The sequence below is a fragment of the Chiloscyllium punctatum genome, chromosome 3, assembly GCF_047496795.1.
Source record: "Chiloscyllium punctatum isolate Juve2018m chromosome 3, sChiPun1.3, whole genome shotgun sequence".
In the NCBI taxonomy this organism is placed as follows: Eukaryota; Metazoa; Chordata; class Chondrichthyes; order Orectolobiformes; family Hemiscylliidae; genus Chiloscyllium; species Chiloscyllium punctatum.
The window spans coordinates 57,937,211-57,955,571 of NC_092741.1; the positions used below are offsets into that span (position 1 = coordinate 57,937,211).

Genomic DNA, 18,361 nt, shown 5'->3' on the forward strand with positions numbered 1-18,361 from the left:
TTAAAGATAGAGGCAGAATTACCCAAGCATCAACGTCAATGGAAGATCAGTTGTAGATTTTAGCCTTTCCATTTGTAGATAAACTGTCCTTTGTGCAGAAATCTGATGTTGACAAAGGGCCTTAAAAAATTCAGAGCACTCTAACACTTAGATATGAATAGTGCCTTTCATCAATCTTTCAGGAGTTAATGCGGTGATTTAACCAATCGATTTCAGCAAGAGTGCAGGATTTGAACAGAACTGAGGTGAGCAACTGTGGTTAGAAATAAAAATGAACCTGTTTCTTAGGATATCTCAAAAATACTGACAAATGATTAGTTAAATTTGAAATTTAGATACTGCTGTTTTTGTAAGCAAACCTAATAGCAAATTTGGGATATAACAAGATTTCATAAAGAGAAGCTTAGATAAATGGCCAGTAAAGTAAAACAAAGAACTACAGGTGCTGGAACTCGGAAACAAAAAGAGAAAGTGCTGGAGAAACTCAGCAGGTCTGGCAACATCCGTACACTGCAAAACAAAGTTATCATTTCAAGTCCAGTGATACTTTGGAACTCATAATGTTCACTGTTTTGTTCACAACAGATGTTGCCAGACCAGTCAAGTTAGCACTTTCTGTTTTTGCTTCAGTTAAAAAACCAGCTTGAGTTTGCTAGTAATGGCTGAGGAACAAATGCTGTTCATAACACACTTTTCTCTGGTCATTTTGGAATTGTGCCATGGGTTTTTTCCACATCTATCCAGATGGAACACAACTGATCCAATGGAAGCAAGCCAGATTGACTCAGAACTTTATAACCAGATGTTTACTAAGTTTTCTCTTTGATTACTGCTGACTGAAGCATTCTATTTATTTGGGAAATATGTTCTTTATCAATTTGGACATATCTAGTGTCATTATACCTCAGTCGGTGGCACTCCTGTGCTACCAACTATTTGCATCAGCAAGAATCCATAAAAACTAATAAAAGACCAATTAATTTGTTTAGGCAATGCTGCGTAACACATACATGCTATCCAAGATAAAAGGAGAGCATCCTACCTCACTCTTAACAATCTTTCATACCTCTATGTCTGTAAGTTTGTAACTCACAAAGTCTCATTCAAATTAGATCCTTTGGAGGGTTTTGATGAAATTAAGCAAAATGGTTATTTAGGAAATGTTTGTCTATTAAATACATAGTTAAACTTCTGGGTAACGATCAAAGTAGCCTCTCACACACCTAAAAACACCATCACAAGCCATTTAGTCCTCCAGACCCTGACCTGAACACACCCCCATCCCACCCCACCAACATCCACTGCTGTCAGACCCAATCTGACATCAAGGTCCCTCAAATTCTCTTCCTAAGGTCCTCCAATTAAACCTTGCCTTGTTAGTTCTTTCAAAATGTATGATGTCACACATTTCATGACTAATTGCATTTGCCATTTCTTAGCTTCTCTGACCAGCCCATTTATATCATCCTGTAGTTTATGACTTTCTTCCTCACTTTTTAGCACAACACTAATTTTCATATTATTTGCAAACATATTGATTATACCTCGTACATTCACATCGAGATCATTAATGCATATATCCAACAGAACCAGCACTGAACTCTGTTATGTCACTGGATGCAGGGTGCCAACCACAAAAACACCCTTTCGGCCATCATCCTCTGCTTTCTGTGACCAAGCCAATTGGATCAAATTGTCCAGGTTTCCATAGGCTCTTACCAGTCTTCTATGTGAGACCTTGTTAAAAGCCTCACTGAAGTCCACTCAGACCCACATGAACTGCACGAATCTCATCTACACACCTAGTCACCTCAAGAAATTCAATAAAATTTGTTAGCCATGTTTCCCACAAAAAGCAATTCATTGGTTAATTTTTGCCTTTCCAAGTGGAGATTATTTCTGTCCTTTAGAAGTTATTCCAGTTATTTCTATACTCACTATGGACCAACGTACTTCTGGGTTTACAGCAGCTATCAAAGTGGCTGTCAGGATCTTTAATATTCAGAATACAGTAACTGACTGCTGTGAAAAGGGGGTGTGATTTGCATTGCTCTGACAGTTCAATGCTGTGAAAGAACTGTTAGAATGGAAGTATACCTCCAAAGTTTTGTGGAGAGCCTTTAGCGGAATCTTCTCTCACAAATGGAGAGATCCCTTCTTTCTATCTTAGTCAAATCCAGACCATGGTATCCAATTTCTGAATGGCAAGATCCTAAAAGAAAATCCACCTAATGCTGAAGTAAATAAGCTGAATATGCATCTATTGCAAAATGCTTTGTCATGAGTTTATTCCTTCAGCTGAGATATTTGCATGATCAGCTGCATCATCAGCTGGATGTTGAAAAACCAATAATAGTACCATCAACAAAAAGTGCTCTTGGCGTCCTGACCAACATTCTCCTTCAAAATACAAATGAACTGGGCATTTACATTCTTGCCTACCATGATTCCCACACTCCTACAATGTTGATGCCTTCGTGTCTCACAGTCATAAAATTATAGATTCAAGTCTCATTTCAAGACTTAAACATGTAAATTAGGCAGACACTTCAATGCAGCATTGAATTTACATTTGACAATATGGAATTGTCAACCTTCAGAATAGATGCTGAACCTGGTCCCATCAGTCTATTGGTGTGGTCATGAAAAAATGTCTTTGACAACACTTAACTGATACTCAACACTATCAAGTGTTGAACTGTGCATTGATAGAATCATAGAGTCCGCACTAACCGTCTGAAGAGCATTCCACCCAGACCCACCTCCTTAACCTAGCCCTGTAATCCTGCATTTCCCATGGCTAATCCATTTCGCCTGCACACTATGGACAATTTCGCATCGCCAAACCATCTAACCTTCACATCTTTGGACTGTGGGAGGAAACAGATGCAGACATGGGGAGAATGTGCAAACTCCACATAGTCACCACAGGATGCAATCAAACCTGGGTCCCTGGTGCTGTGAAGCAGCAGTGCTGACTACTGAGTCACCATGCACCTTCTCCCCGTTGCTTTGTGCATGAATTAGTTGATCTATTTCCTGCATAACTTCTGTAAAAACCCAAATAATAAACCAATTTAATGCAACACTTTTTGGGTCATGAATACAATGTGAAAGGCATCATTTAATAAGTATTTGCACCTCAAAAGTAATTAATCATCTCTAAAACATTGTGGGAAGCTCTGAGACCTCACCAATTTGTCTTCCTGTTTGCCCAACATCTATTAATGGACGAGAAGAAATTTTCACGGTTAATAAGGTGACCTGATCTGTTCCGCAACCTCTGAATCCATCCCTCTCCTCAGCTGATTACAGGATGTATCAAAATGATTGTCACCATGGCATTCAATATGACCCTGAACTGAGGTTATGACCCCAATACCTCTCAATCACCAAGGCTACATTATCCTACCAACATAAGATTGCTCAGCTCCACTTAACCTCAGCTCACATGCTGTTGTTTTTCCACTTCTGAACTAGACTATAGTATTGTAGCCCCAAGCGAGCCTCCTCTTCTCAGCTGCCTGGGACCTAGGTTCTGGCCTTCCCTCCCTTCTCCTCTTCATCTTTTAAGATGTTCCTTAAAACCTATTTCATTAGTCAATCTTTTGCTAACTTGTCTGAATAGTTATTAAATACTCAGTACCAAAATTTATTTGTAAACATTTCCATGAAGCATTTTGGGATTCTTTACAACATTGAAAGCATGACACAAATGCAAGTTGTTGCTGAGACATTGGGTAAAACATAAGGTGGTGAAAATTTATTTGATGAAAATAAAACAATTGCGGGCTGACAGAACAAGTCTTTTCAGAATCCTGTCAGGAATCGTTGTTTTTACTTTATAAATATTCAATATTTAAAACTGACAGTATTTTTATATTTTCTTCCAACTATGAGTAATTCAGACATGAAATCTGCATTTTCAAATCTTCAAAGTGGGAAAGAAAATTTGGGTAGCATAGGGATCCACAGCTTGTCATACAAATGAGGATGGTTTCATTATTCATTTTTTTTTGTACTTCATCAATTTGGCAAAGGATATCAAAATACATTAAATGATCAAGCAACATGTCACAGCTTCATCAAAACTCTTGGCAGCAAAGGTTTAGTTCACAAATATGACCAAAGAACTGCTATTTCAAAAATACATAATTAAAGAAATGCATCTGCTGGAACTGCCATTTTTCTCATTTTTAAACTCAGCAATACAGTAGGTCAGCATTTCTTTCCCATCCCTAACTGCTCTGGAAATATGGTGGTGGGCTAATTGAGGCACATTCCTTTTTTAAGCAAGCAAGGTTAGACAAATGCAGCAAAGTTCTGTTGCCCAGCATCCTACCAAAAAAGCCAGGAACAAATAAATCAGAGTGACAGTCAGGTCTGAAGCATGCTTTCTCTCAGGGTGGTTTCTTCAGTTCCATTTTCTTCAGTGAACTTTTTCCATCAATTTTTTCTTTCCTTAAAATATTAGTGGTGGATGACATGATTCGCTTTACAAGATAAGCAATGATCCTGTCCATTCTGTGGGTGGACAAAGTTAAAAATCACACAACGGTAGGTTATAGTCCAACGGGTTTATTTGGAAATACAAGCTTTTGGAGTGCAGGTCCTTCGTCAGGTAACTAATGGGACTAAAATTTGTTCAAAAAGCACACAGTCTGCAGTCGGGCCATGTGACATTTTATAAATTCCTACTTTTGAAATAGAACCAGTCTGACTCAAGGTTTGAACACAGACCAACTCTAACCTCATAACTTTAATGCATTGGCTGAGCTGAAATGGGACCTTATTTTTAATAAAACCTTAAGTATCTTGGGAATGTGACTTAAAAGTAGTTCTGGAATTTACATATTAATGAAACAAAACCTGCAACCCATTCTAAGTGATGAAAGACTTAACAGCAATCCACATTTGTCCAACACATCGCATCAGTTGTGCGACACTTTGATATTTTACCTATAAATTCTGTGTCCTATGATCCTGCCTCACTAGCTACCTGATGAAGGAGCTGCACTCCAAATGCCTGTACTTCCAAATAAACCTGTTGGACTATAACCTGGTGTTTTGTGATTTTTAAGTTTATCACAATGTTGACACTATTCTTCCTCTTCTGACAAAATTAGCATGCGACCTACTTCAGCCACAAGTCAATGTCATATCTAAACCACACAATATAAAAAAAATTGATACATGCATCACTTTTACCTTTCGCACCTACCACTTTTACCTCAATATGAACAACATTTTAAAATGGTTGAACAAAGAGCACAGAGTGGTTGGCAAGTGGACTCTGAATAGTAGAAGGATGGTCCAGGTGATTTATCCACCTTCAGGCCATTCAGTTTTTTCGCACCTTCTCCTTAGTGATGACCACTATACTCAGCTCTGGCCCTCACTCCCTTGAATTTTTGGGATATTACTTGTGTCTTCCACCATGAAGACTGGTGTGAAGTAGTTATTCAGCTCTTCTGCCATTTCTTTGTTCCTCACTACTATCTCTCCAGTATCATTTTCCAGTGGCCCAATGTCCACTGTTGCCTCTCTTTTGCCCTTTCAATATCTCAAGAAACTTCCAGTCTTCCTTAATATTACTGACTAGCTTAGCTTAATCTTCTCCCTCCTTATTTCTTATTTTGTTGCCTTTTGTTGGTCTTTGTAAGCTTCCTAATCATCTGGTTCCCCACTGTTATTCGCCACATTACCTGCCTGCTCTTTTGCTTTTATGCTATCCCTGGATTTCCCTAGTCAGCCATGGTTGTCTCAGCTTCCCTGTACCATGCTTCTTTTTCCTTGGGATGAATCCTTGCTGTGTTTCTTGAATTACTCCCAGAAACTCCTGCCGTTGCTGTTCCACTGTCTTTCCTGCTAGGCTCCTTTCCCAGTCAAGCTGCCCAGATTCCCCTCCAACCTTTGTAATTGTCTTTATTCAGCTTTAATATCATTACCTCAGATTCTAATCTTCTCCCTCTCAAATTGCAGAGTAAATTCAATCATGTTATGATAACTGCCTCCTAAGGATTCCTTCACCTTAAGCTCCGTTGTCAAGTTTGCCTCATTGCACAACACTAAATTCAGTTTGTCTGTTCCCTAGGGGGCTCCACCACAAGCTGCTCCAAAAAGCCACCTCATAGACATTTCACAAATTCCTTTTCTTGCAATCCACTATCAACCTGATTTTCCCAGTCCACTTGCATATTGATATCCCCTATGATCACTGTAACTTTGCCTTTCTTACACATCTTTTCTATCTGCTGGTTTATCTTGTGCCCTAGCTCCTGACTACTATTTGGAGGACTGTACTTAACTCCAACTATGATTTTTCTTAACCTTTGCAGTTCTTAAATTCTACCCATACAGATTCTACACCATCTGACCCTACTTTGTTTATTACTATTGATTTAATTCCATTTCTTACTAATAAGGCAACCCTAACCTCTCTGCCCACCTGCCTATCTTTTCGATAGGATGTACATCCTTGACTATTTAGCTCCCACTCCTCATCCACTTGCAGCCACATCTCAGTGATGCCCACCACATTATACCTGCCAATGTTTTATCCACGCCACAAGTTCATTTACCTTATTCCGATATTAATATTTTCTATTTTCTGTTTATTCCTCATTATTAGCAATGTCACCTCTATTCCTTTCGTATTCTGCACTGGTGACCTTGTATGAACCCTTTAATCATTATTGCATTGGATGAGCAAGTAATAACTTAAAGGGGCCAAATCTGTGTGTGGTCAGGCTGCTATGCAACTTGGGAGAAAGCATTGATCATCAGTATATCCTTTCTAAAAGGAAATGTGCTCCAAAGTTCCCATTTCAAGAATTAACTTCAATTAATCATAGAAGTTTGCAGCAGTTGCATATTTATCACACAACCAAGTCACATCCTTTTTTGCACACCTTCCCCATTGAATCATCAATGTCCACAGAATAAAGGACATGCAGTTTTGAGATTGTGCAAATTGTAATGAAATTGTATAGCAAAGGACCGCTCACTATTTTTTCATTTAACAGTTTTGGTATTTTAGTAAAATATTGCCATAAATCTAATATCAAATCATAAAAGGTTCACCCTTCCCCAAATTATTTGTTTAAGATTTAGGCTGTAATCAGATATTACAAACTCATCTGATGTGCATTAGGCAATTCCAAAAGTATAAGGTCATCAACCTGGTTTGGCCAAAGGCACTTTACGTCTTATAGCACTTTCTACCAACTAAGAGTGTTGAAAATTCCAGTCAAAATACCTTTCAATTGACAATGGAAATTTCAAAGATCACGGCATGGAAAACGATAATCACTGATTAAAACCTTGTAAATGGGGGAGCAACTAACCCTGTAAGACTTTTGAAGGTAGTTATAATTGGCAAATTGTTAAGTGGCAAAATGTAAGAGAAAATGCATCCCTAATTAGAAGCGTCCCAATGATATAAAGTGTGGACCATTATCTTTGAATTCCATTGTCTGATTTAGCGGTTGAAACTTTAAAAGACTGAAATGTGTTTAAGAAAATGAACCAAAACTCTGACTTAAAATAGCCACATTCTGGATTAGTGGTGCTGGAAGAGCACAGCATCTCCCACCCACAGCTTCCAACCTCATAGTCCGGGAACCCCGCACTGACTGGTTCTACCTCCTTCCCAAGATCCACAAGCCTGACCACCCTGGCCAACCCATTGTCTCAGCATGCTCCTGCCCCACTGAACTCATCTCTACCTACCTCGACACTGTCCTATCCCCCCTAGTCCAGAAAATCCCCACATACATTCGAGACACCACCCACGCCCTCCACCTCCTCCAAGTCTTCCGTTTCCCTGGCCCCCAACACCTCATCTTCACCATGGATATCCAATCCCTCGACACCTCCATCCGCCATGACCAGGGCCTCCAAGCTCCAGACGTCCCCAACAGTACCATTCAACCGACACTCTCATTCGTTTGGCTGAACTGGTCCTCACCTTTAACAATTTCTCCTTTGAATCTTCCCACTTCCTCCAGACCAAAGGGGTAGCCATGGGCACACGTATGGGCCCCAGCAATGCCTGTCTCTTTGTTGGCTACGTAGAGCAGATGATCTTCCGTAATTACACCGGCACCACTCCCCACCTCTTCCTCCGCTACATTGATGACTGCATTGGCGCCACCTCGTGCTTCCGTGAGGAGGTTGAGCAATTCATCAACTTCACCAACACATTCTACCCTGACCTTAAATTTACCTGGACCATCTCTGACACCTCCCTCCCCTTCCTGGACCTCTCCATCCCCATTAATGACGACTGACTTGACAGTGACATTTTTTACAAACCCACCGACTCCCACAGCTGCCTGGATTACACCTCTTCCCACCCTACCTCTCGCAAAAATGCCATCCCGTATTCCCAATTCCTCTGCCTCCGCCTCCGCCGGATCTGCTCCCAGGAGGACCAGTTCCACCACAGAACACACCAGATGGCCTCCTTCTTTAGAGACCGCAATTTCCCTTCCCACATGGTTAAAGATGCCCTCCAATGCATCTCGTCCACATCCCTCACCTCCTCCCTCAGACCTGACCCCTCCAACCGTAACAAGGCCAGAACGCCTCTGGTGCTCACATTCCACCCTACCACCTTCACATAAACCAAATCATCCACCGACATTTCCGCCACCTCCAAACAGACCCCACCACCAGGGATATATTTCCCTCCCCACCCCTTTCCGCCTTCCGCAAAGACCGGTCCCTCCGTGACTACCTGGTCAAGTCCACGTCCCCCTACAACCCACCCTCCCATCCTGGCACTTTCCCCTGCCACCGCAGGAACTGTAAAACCTGCGCCCACACCTCCTCCCTCACCTCTATCCAAGGCCCTAAAGGAGCTTTCCACATCCATCAATGTTTTACTTGCACATCCACTAATATCATTTATTGTATCCGTTGCTCCTGATGCGGTCTCCTCTACATTGGGGAGACTGGGCACCTCCTAGCAGGGCGCTTTAGGGAACATCTCTGGGACACCCACACCAATAAACCACACTGCCCCGTGGCCCAACATTTCAACTCCCCCTCCCACTCTGCCGAGGACATGAAGGTCCTGGGCCTCCTTCACCGCCGCTCCCAAACCACCAGACGCCTGGAGGAAGAACGCCTCATCTTCCGCCTCGGAACACTTCAACCCCAGGGCATCAATGTGGACTTCAATAGTTTCCTCATTTCCCCTTCCCTCACCTCACCCTATTTCTAAACTTCCAGCTCAGCACTGTCCCCATGACTTGTCCGCACTTGTCCGACCTACCCATGTCCTTTTCCACCTATCCACTCCACCCTCTCCTCCCTGACCTATCACCTTCATCCCCTCCCCCACTCACCCATTGTACTCTATACTACTTTCTCCCCACACCCACCCTCCTCTAGCTTATCTCTCCACGCTTCAGGCTCACTGCCTTTATTCCTGATGAAGGGCTTTTGCCCGAAACGTCGATTTCGAAGCTCCTTGGATGCTGCCTGAACTGCTGTGCTCTTCCAGCACCACTAATCCAGAATCTGGTTTCCAGCATCTCCAGTCATCGTTTTTACCACCTTAAAATAGCCACAGGCATCACCTGATCACATTGGTTTATGAGTTTCATGAAATTAACATGTATTAGACAACAGACAGCCTGAGCTGAAATTAACATTTTTCCCTTAGGCAATGAATGCAGTCAACCTCCTTCTTGACAATTCCACATAAACTAATTAGCACCATGATGAGAATTTTTGCATTTTGGAGATGAAACATCATCTGCAGATGGGTATACTATAGCTTGGTGAAATTTTATACTTTTTACACTAAGTTTTAGATTAAGTAGTGGAAGGTAGGGAGATCTGCTAATAGGACCTAATTTCTGGGTGGTATATTTAAAAGATACCCATTAAGTACTTCCCCCCCCCTGCAGCCCAGTAGCATCATTCAAACTCACTCCTCAGACACCAGGAAAAAGTGGAGCCTTCCTTTAGCAAATCCTTGAGGTGCTGCTCAAGGCTATCCACTAGAAAAGGGAAGCTCTTTCCCTCTGGATGGTAACAAAGGTCATCTGGTCTGAGGTCACACCTTTTGGCACATCAGTGAAACTGGCTTCACCGCTGCAAGAGGCTGAATGCTCCACAGTACCCAGGGTGGGTTCCACTGTATATTCAATTCTCCATACTCCTAACTAGTATTGTCAGATTGCCACCACATAGGATTAATGCCAGCAGATGCCTCATGTCTAAAAAATGTCTGTCACTTCACTCCACTGAGCAACGTAGCACTTCTGGCACCACAGCTGTACTGCTTCTTACACATCTGCTCCTCTCAACTTTATGGTTGCACAGCCACACCAAGGTTCTGTGCATGCCGATAAGGGTGCTGATGCATTGACTTCAAGTTCTGGAAATCGCTGTCATGGATGAATCTCAGAGTTGTACACACCAAACAAAAGAGATAGTACTGCTGATAGAGTTCACATTTGAAATATGAAGAGAACTGCAACACTCATCAATTTACGTGCCATCAGGTCATTGACTTTTCATCACAAATTGGGAGAATGTACACATCTAATAGCTTCTCACCAAAGGCTTGCAGGGGACAAGCAACAAACTATAAAGGATGGCTTTTTGAGTTAAGTCCCTTTCAGTGTTCAATCCTGCTTGCCTACCTTGGTCAGGTTTGCAGACATTAACAAGGATGGCTACTTTGCTTAAGCCTGCCCAGTCAGGTTTCTATATTAACAATAAGGATTTAAGAACAAACCAGACCACGTATGATTGAGACTACTCATCATGAGTTGATCAACGTGGAGAGGCTTCAATTCTAACACTGTCAATAATTACGCAAAAAAACTCCTTTTTCCTGAAGGAGCCAAGGTGGTGAAGACGTTTGTTCTAACGGGACTTGGAAGAAGATATCTGCCTCACCAGGTACTCTATGAGTTTGTAACAGGTTTCTTATATTTGGCAATCAAGATTGTGCTCTAGAACACAATTCCAGAAGCTTTGAAATTTGGCACACTTGCATTTGTCCTGATGAATGCAAGCCAAAATGTTTTGACAGTTATCTCTATTTTATCATTATCATACATTAATTCAACAATCAACAAGAATTCAAGGATATCTAGCGAAGGTATTAAAATTCATGTAAAATTGCACAAGAAAATCAGCACAGGAATCCTTTGTGGCAACTTTGTTCACAAATCCCTTTATTACTCTTTCCCTTTTATCAAGTATTAAACCCTACTTTATACATTTGAAATCAGGGGATTGCTTTAAAAACATTTCATAGAATTTGAAAGTAAAGAAAGACCATTCAGTTTTTACTGCTGCATTGGCTTTTTGAATAACTTACCCAATTGGTTCCATTTCCTTGATCTTTCCTTATAGCTATGTGAATCACTACTTTCCAATTGTGTATTCAGTTCCACATTGAAAGTTATGAATGAATCGGTTTCTGCCACATTTCAGATTGGGAATGCACTACCATAAGCCATCAATTCAAAATGTGTTTTAGAGGTATCTAGGAATCTGTGAAGGTATACAAAACCATAAAACATAGGAGTGGAAGTAAGGCCATTCAGCCCATCCAGTCCCCTCTACCATTTAATCATGGCTGATGGGCATTTCAGCGCCACTTACCTGTACTCTCCCTGTAGCCCTTAATTCCTTGCAAGATCAAGAATTTATTCATCTCTGCCTTGAAGACATAATGTCCTGGCCTCTATTGCACTCAATGGCAATGAATTTCACAGGCCTACAACTCTTTGGCTGAAGAAATGTCTCCTCATTTCCGTTGTAAAGTGACCCCCTCTAATTCTAAGGCCGTGCCCATGGATCCCAGTCTCCCCGCCTAATGGAAACAAATTCCCAACGTCCACCCTTTCTAAACCATGCATCAACTTGCAAGTTTCTATTAGATCTCTCCTCAACCTTCTGAACTCTAATGAAGACAATCGCAGGATCCTCAGCCGTTCATTGTATGTTAGGCCTACCATTCCAGAGATCATACGTGTGAATCTCTGCTGGACACGCTCCAGTACCAGTATGCCCTTCCTGAGATGTGGGGCCCAAAATTGGACACAGTATTCTAAATGGGGCCTAACTAGAGCTTTATAAAGTCTCAGAACACATTGCTGCTTTTATATTCCAACCCTCTGGAGATAAATTACAACATTACAGTCGCTTACTTAATCACAGACTCAAACTGCAAGTTAACCTTTAGAGAATCTTGGACTAGCACTCCCAAATCCCTTTGTTCTACGGCTGTATGAATTTTCTCACCGTTTAGAAAATAGTCCACGCCTGCATTCTTTTTTCCAAAGTGCAAGACCTCACATTTGCTCACGTTGAATTTCATGAGCCATTTCCTGGACCACTCTCCTAAACTGTCTAAATCTTCCTGCAGCCTCCCCACCTCCTCAGTACTACCTGTCTGTCCGTCTAACTTCGTATCATCGGCAAACTTCACCAGAATGCCCCCAGACCCTTCATCCAGATCATTAATATATAAAGTGAATAGCTGTGGCTCCAACACTGAACCCTGCGGGACACCACTTGTCATCGGTTGTCGTTCCAAAAAAGAACCTTTTATCCCAACTCTCTGCCTTCTGTCAGACAGCCAATCCTCAATCCATGCTCACCTTGAACACCATCAGCCCTCTTCTTACTCAACAGCCTCCTGTGAGGCACCTTATCAAAGGCCTTTTGGAAGTCTAGATAGATAACATTCACTGGGTTTCCCTGGTCTAACCTACTTGTGATCTCTTCAAAGAATTCTAATAGGTTTGTCAGGCACGACCTCCCCTTACTAAACCCAAACTGACTTGTTATAATCCGACCTTGCACTTCCAAGAATTTAGAAATCTCATCCTTAACGATAGATTCTAGAATTTTACTAACAACAGAGGTTAGGCTAATCGGCCTATAATTTTCCATCTTTTGTCTTGATCCTTTCTTGAACAAGGGGGTTACAACAGCGATCTTCCAATCATCTGGGACTTTCCCGGACTCCAGTGACTGTTAAAAGGTCACAACCAACACCTTCGCTATTACCTCAGCCACCTCCCTCAGAACTCTAGGATGTAGCCCATCGGGGCCAGGTGATTTATCAATCTTAGACCTTTTACTTTTCTAGCACTTTCTCTTTTGTAATGGCTACCACACTCAACTCTGCCTCCGACTCTCCTTAATTGTTGGGATATTACTCATGTCTTCCACTATGAAGACAGACACGAAGTGCTTGTTAAGTTCTTCAGCTATTTCTTTATCGCCCATCACTAGCCTTCAAGCATCACTATGGAGTGGCCTAATGTCTCTTTTGTATCTCGTTAGTTTCTGATAAATTGAAAGAAACGTTTACTATAATTTCTAATATTACTGGCTAGCCGACCTTCATATTTGATCTTCTCCTTCCTTGTGTCTCTCTTTGTTATCTTCTGTTTGTTTTTGTAGCCTTCCCAATCTTCTGATTTCTCAGTGCTCTTGTTCACTTTATAGGCTCTTTTTTCTTTGGTACATTTCCTGACTTCCTTCATCAGTCGGCCACTAATCCCCACCCTCCCGGATAATCTTTCTTTTCTTTGGGATGAACCTCTGTACTGTGTCCTCAATTACACCCAGAAAACTCCTGCCATTTTTGCTCTACAGTCTCCCCCAATAGGCTCTGCTTTCAGTTCCTCTCTCATGCCCTTGTAATTACCTTTATTTAACTGTAACACCATTACATCTGATTTCACCTTCTCTCTTTCAAACTGCAGACTGAACTCTACCATATTATGATCACTGCCTCCTAGTTGTTCCCTTACTTTAAGATCTTTTATCAAGTCTGGCTCATTACACAGCAGAGAGCATGGTGCTGGAAAAGCACAGTAGGTCAGGCAGCAACCGAGGAGCAGGTGAATTGACGTTTCGGGCATAAGCCCTTCATCAGGAATGAGACTTGTGGGTCGGGGCGGAGACGGACTCACTGAAATCTTTGTAGAGAGAGGAGGAGGAGAACTTCTTCAAGGTAGGCATCCTTGGAAGAGGCTTTGCAATAAGGTTGCAATCAACTAGGAGAAAATGAGGAGTCCCTCTCTCACTGTATTCCCCAAATCCTCACCTTCATCCACCTATCTCTTTCCCAATTACCTACCCCCCCCCCCATTTATCTCTCAGCCCCGACCCACAAGCCTCATTCCTGATGAAGGGCTTATGCCCGAAATGACGATTCTCCTGCTCCTCGGATGTTGCCTGACCTGCTGTACTTTTCCAGCACCACACTCTCGACTCTGACCTCCAGCATCTGCAGTCCTCACTTTCTCCACATTTCATAGCACTAAGTCCAGAATAGCCTTCTCCCTGTGGGCTCCATCACAAGCTTTTCCAAAAAGCCATCCTGTAAGCATTCCATGAATTCCCTTTCTTTGGATCCACCGGCAACATTATTTACCCAGTCCACCTGCATATTGAAGTCCCCCATGATCAACGTGACCTTGCCTTTCTGATGTGCCCTGTCTATTTCCTGGTACATCTTGCACCCCTGGTCCTCACCACTGCTGGAACTTCTGTACATAACTCCCATTATGAATTTTTTTGCCTTTGTGGTTCCTCAACTCCACCCACACAGAGACTACACATCATCTGACCATAAGTTATTCAGTGCCATAGATTTAATTTCATTCTTAAAAAACAAGGCAACCATGCTCCTTCTGCCTACCTTCCTGTCTTTTCAATAAGTTGTAAATCCTTGGATGCCAGTCCTGAACCCGCTGCAACTACGTCTCTGGGATGCCTACCACATCATATTCATTCACGATGATCTGTGCGGTTAATTTATCTACTTTGTTATGAATACTACGAGCATTCAGGTAAAGTGCCTTAATGCTAACTTTCTGATCATTATTAGAGATATTGGAAATCATAAGATGTCCTAAGCTATCCTTCCTTTTTGTTGCATTCCTAGTCTGCCTCGAGCTCAAACCCACCTGCAGACATGGTATCCTACTGCTTATCTTTCCATGTAACTCCATACTTCCTGTTCCTGTTCCTTTCCCTTTCCCTCGACTCAGAAGTTTAAAGTCCTACTGACCACCCTATTTATCCTTTTTGCTAGAACACTGGTTCCAGATCGGGTCAGATGGAAACTGTCCCCAACAGTATAGATCCGCCGATTCCAAAACTGATGCCAATGCCCCATGAAATGAAAGTCCTCTTTCCTACACCAATCTCTAAGCCACGTGTTTACTTCCCTAATTTACTTAACCCTATGCCAATTGGCGTGTGGCTCGGACAATAATTTGGAGATTATGACCCTTGAGGTCCTGTACTTCAATTTCCTTCTTAGTGCTTGATAATCCCCAAACAGGTCCTCCACCCTAGCTTTGCCTATGTTGTTAGTCTCAATGTGAACCACAACAACTGGATCCTCCCCCTCTTGCTCCAATATCATTTCAAGCCAGTCTGAGATGTCCTGCACCCTGGCACCGAGCAGGCAACACGCCATGTGGATTCCCGGTCCGGTTTGCATAGGATACTATCTATCCGCCTAATTATAGAATCCCTATAACAACAACTACTTGTCTTTTTGCTCCCCCCTCTTGAATGGCCTTCTACACCATGGTGCCGTGGTCAGCTGGTTCATCCTGTCCACAGCCCTTGCCCTCATCCATTCAGGGAGCAAGAATCTCTTACCTGTTGAACAAGCTGAGGCTCCAGCACTCCTGAACTCAGAATCCTTCTATATGCCTCACTTACAGTCACACCCTATTGCCCCGAACACTTACTGAATTTGAATTACTTAATCTACTGGGTGTGACTGCCTCCTGAAACAAAGCTGGATTAGTGGTGCTGGAAGAGCACAGCAGTTCAGGCAGCATCCAAGTAGCTTCGAAATCGACATTTCGGGCAAAAGCCCTTCATCAGAAACAAAGCGTTCGGGTAACTCTCCCCCTACCGGATGTGCCGCAGAGTTTGAAGCCCAAATTCCAGATCATCAGTTCTGATCCGGAGTTCTTCTGGGAACCAACACTTGCTGCAGATGTGGTCACTGCTCTTCACAATGGGATCAGCCTGCTTCCACATCATACAGCTAAATATAGATGGAATGATTAAATAGAAACAGGAATAGGAAAACCAGCACTTCTGCCACTCAATTAGACCGTCGCTCATCGATACCTCAACTCAATTCACCAGTCTTTAGTCCATGACCATTTCTAACCAAAATTTAGCAATATCAGTTTTGAAAATTTCAAATGAATCAGCTCTTAATACTTTAGGTATAGTGTACATGTGTAATTCTGTGAGAGAAAAGATTTTCTGTTCATTTAAATAAAAATCAAATTACAAAATCTGACAGTATGTATGACTGAAAACTTTCTTCCTTCTGGTGCTACATTTAATTTATAAATTATAAATAGTTCAGCAAATTTAATGTGTTGTGCACAAGAAACAAACATTTCACACTGAATTGGAAGACAATACAAGGTAATCAATTTCAGAGCTGGGTGAAAACAAATCCTATCACAGGAAACGATGTTCCTATTCATGATGCAAACACAGGCATTTATTCAATGACACCAAAACCATTAAAACTTTAGTTCATGTCAGGAATTTCAGAGCAAATTCAGCCACGTGTAGAAACAGAATATATATGAGCCACAGTTTGGGACAATATACGTGAAGCCTGGTCTTCCAAAGTTCATCATGAGGTATCGACAGAATTGAATGCTCCCTATTTTAAGTTTTAGAGAGAAGTGAAATAATGATTTTGCTGTGCAATGCAGCAAGATCATGTAGACCTTCACCTAAACGTTTGGGACAATTTTGGACAATGAATACTTGAAGCTTATTATTCTTTGCTTTCTGTGTTAATCACCAGCAGCGTACAGCTGTACCTAGAGTATCTGTTTCTTATAATATCTCCTCTACAAGCACAAGACAGACCACAGCACAACTGTAGACAGTAATACTCTCAGATGATGTAGTCAGATTTGCAATTTCCAATTGGGAACTCATATGTGAACCACAGTTTCTGTGCCAAGTATGGAACAATCGAACCATCCTAACTTTAGCTTTCATTTATAATATTCTGGTTTCTTTGGTACATATTAAAAAGCAGTGATGCATTTTTGCTAATAGTGAAAAAAATTATTTTCAAAAATTAAATTTTGAAATTACTACAGTGATCACTCCAAAGCAGTGGTGAACCTGAATATCTATATCCCACACAAGTGGCACATGCATTCTGCCCAAATTCTGATTCCTGTTTGCCTTATTTGCAATGGCATTATAAACTGATTGAGACAGAACAACATAGTAAACCATTAAAGTATTTACTTCAGGATGAATTGATTTCTTTGAGCATGAAACCACCTAATCTGTTTCGAGCTACAAGGTGGGCAGCACGGTGGCACAGTGGTTAGCACTGCTGCCTCACAGCACCTGAGACCTGGGTTCAATTCCCACCTCAGGCGACTGACTGTGTGGAGTTTGCACGTTCTCCCCGTGTCTGCGTGGGTTTCCTCCGGGTGCTCCGGTTTCCTCCCACAGTCCAAAGATGTGCAGGTTAGGTGAATTGGCCATGCTAAATTGTCCCTAGTGTTAGGTAAGGGGTAAATGTAGGGGTATGGGTGGTGTGGACTTGTTGGGCCGAAGGGCCTGTTTCCACACTTTAATGTAATCTAATCTGATACTGGGTCCCTTAAAATGAGTATAAGATCACAGCAGAACATTAACCTGAACAACATGCCCAACTCATAGTCTTTCCCTGTATTTCTAAACCTACCCTCAGAAAAGACCTTTGCTGTTCACCTTATCCATCCCCCTCATGATTTCATAAATCTCTGTAAGGTCACCCCTCAACCTCCTACATTCTGGGGAAAAAAAAATCCCAGCCATTCCAGCTTCTCATTATAACTCAAACCCTCCAGACCTGTATATCTTTTCTGCACCCATTTCCAATGTAATAATATCATTCCTATAGTAGGTAAACCATGACTATATACAGTACTCCAAAAGTGGCCTCACTAATGTCTTGTACAGCAGAAACGTGACTTCCCAACTCCATGCTCTGACCAGTGAAGGCAAATATGCCAAACCTGTGACATCACTTTCAAGGAACTATGCACTTGAACCCCTAGGTCTCTGCTTGACAATACTGACCTGGGGGTTGATCAAAAACTGATCAAAATCCCAATGTACCCTTACATAATGTTTTTCACTGTCCACTACAAATCTTGGTGTCATCTGCAAGCTTACTAACCATGCTTCCTACATTTTCATTCAAATTCCTTATATAAATGACAAACAAGTGGATCTAGCACTCATCACTGTGGAACAGGTTACAGGTCTCAGTCTGAAAAACAACCCTCTCCCACCAACCATTGTT

The 18,361-nt window shown here is 41.9% G+C and overlaps 1 protein-coding gene across 5 annotated transcripts in view; it reads right to left on the bottom strand.

Moving 5' to 3' along the window:
* The window catches only part of rngtt (RNA guanylyltransferase and 5'-phosphatase), a 416,785-nt gene that overhangs the window by 66,229 nt on the left and 332,195 nt on the right, over nt 1-18,361 (bottom strand). The gene's annotated exons all lie outside the window — the stretch shown is intronic.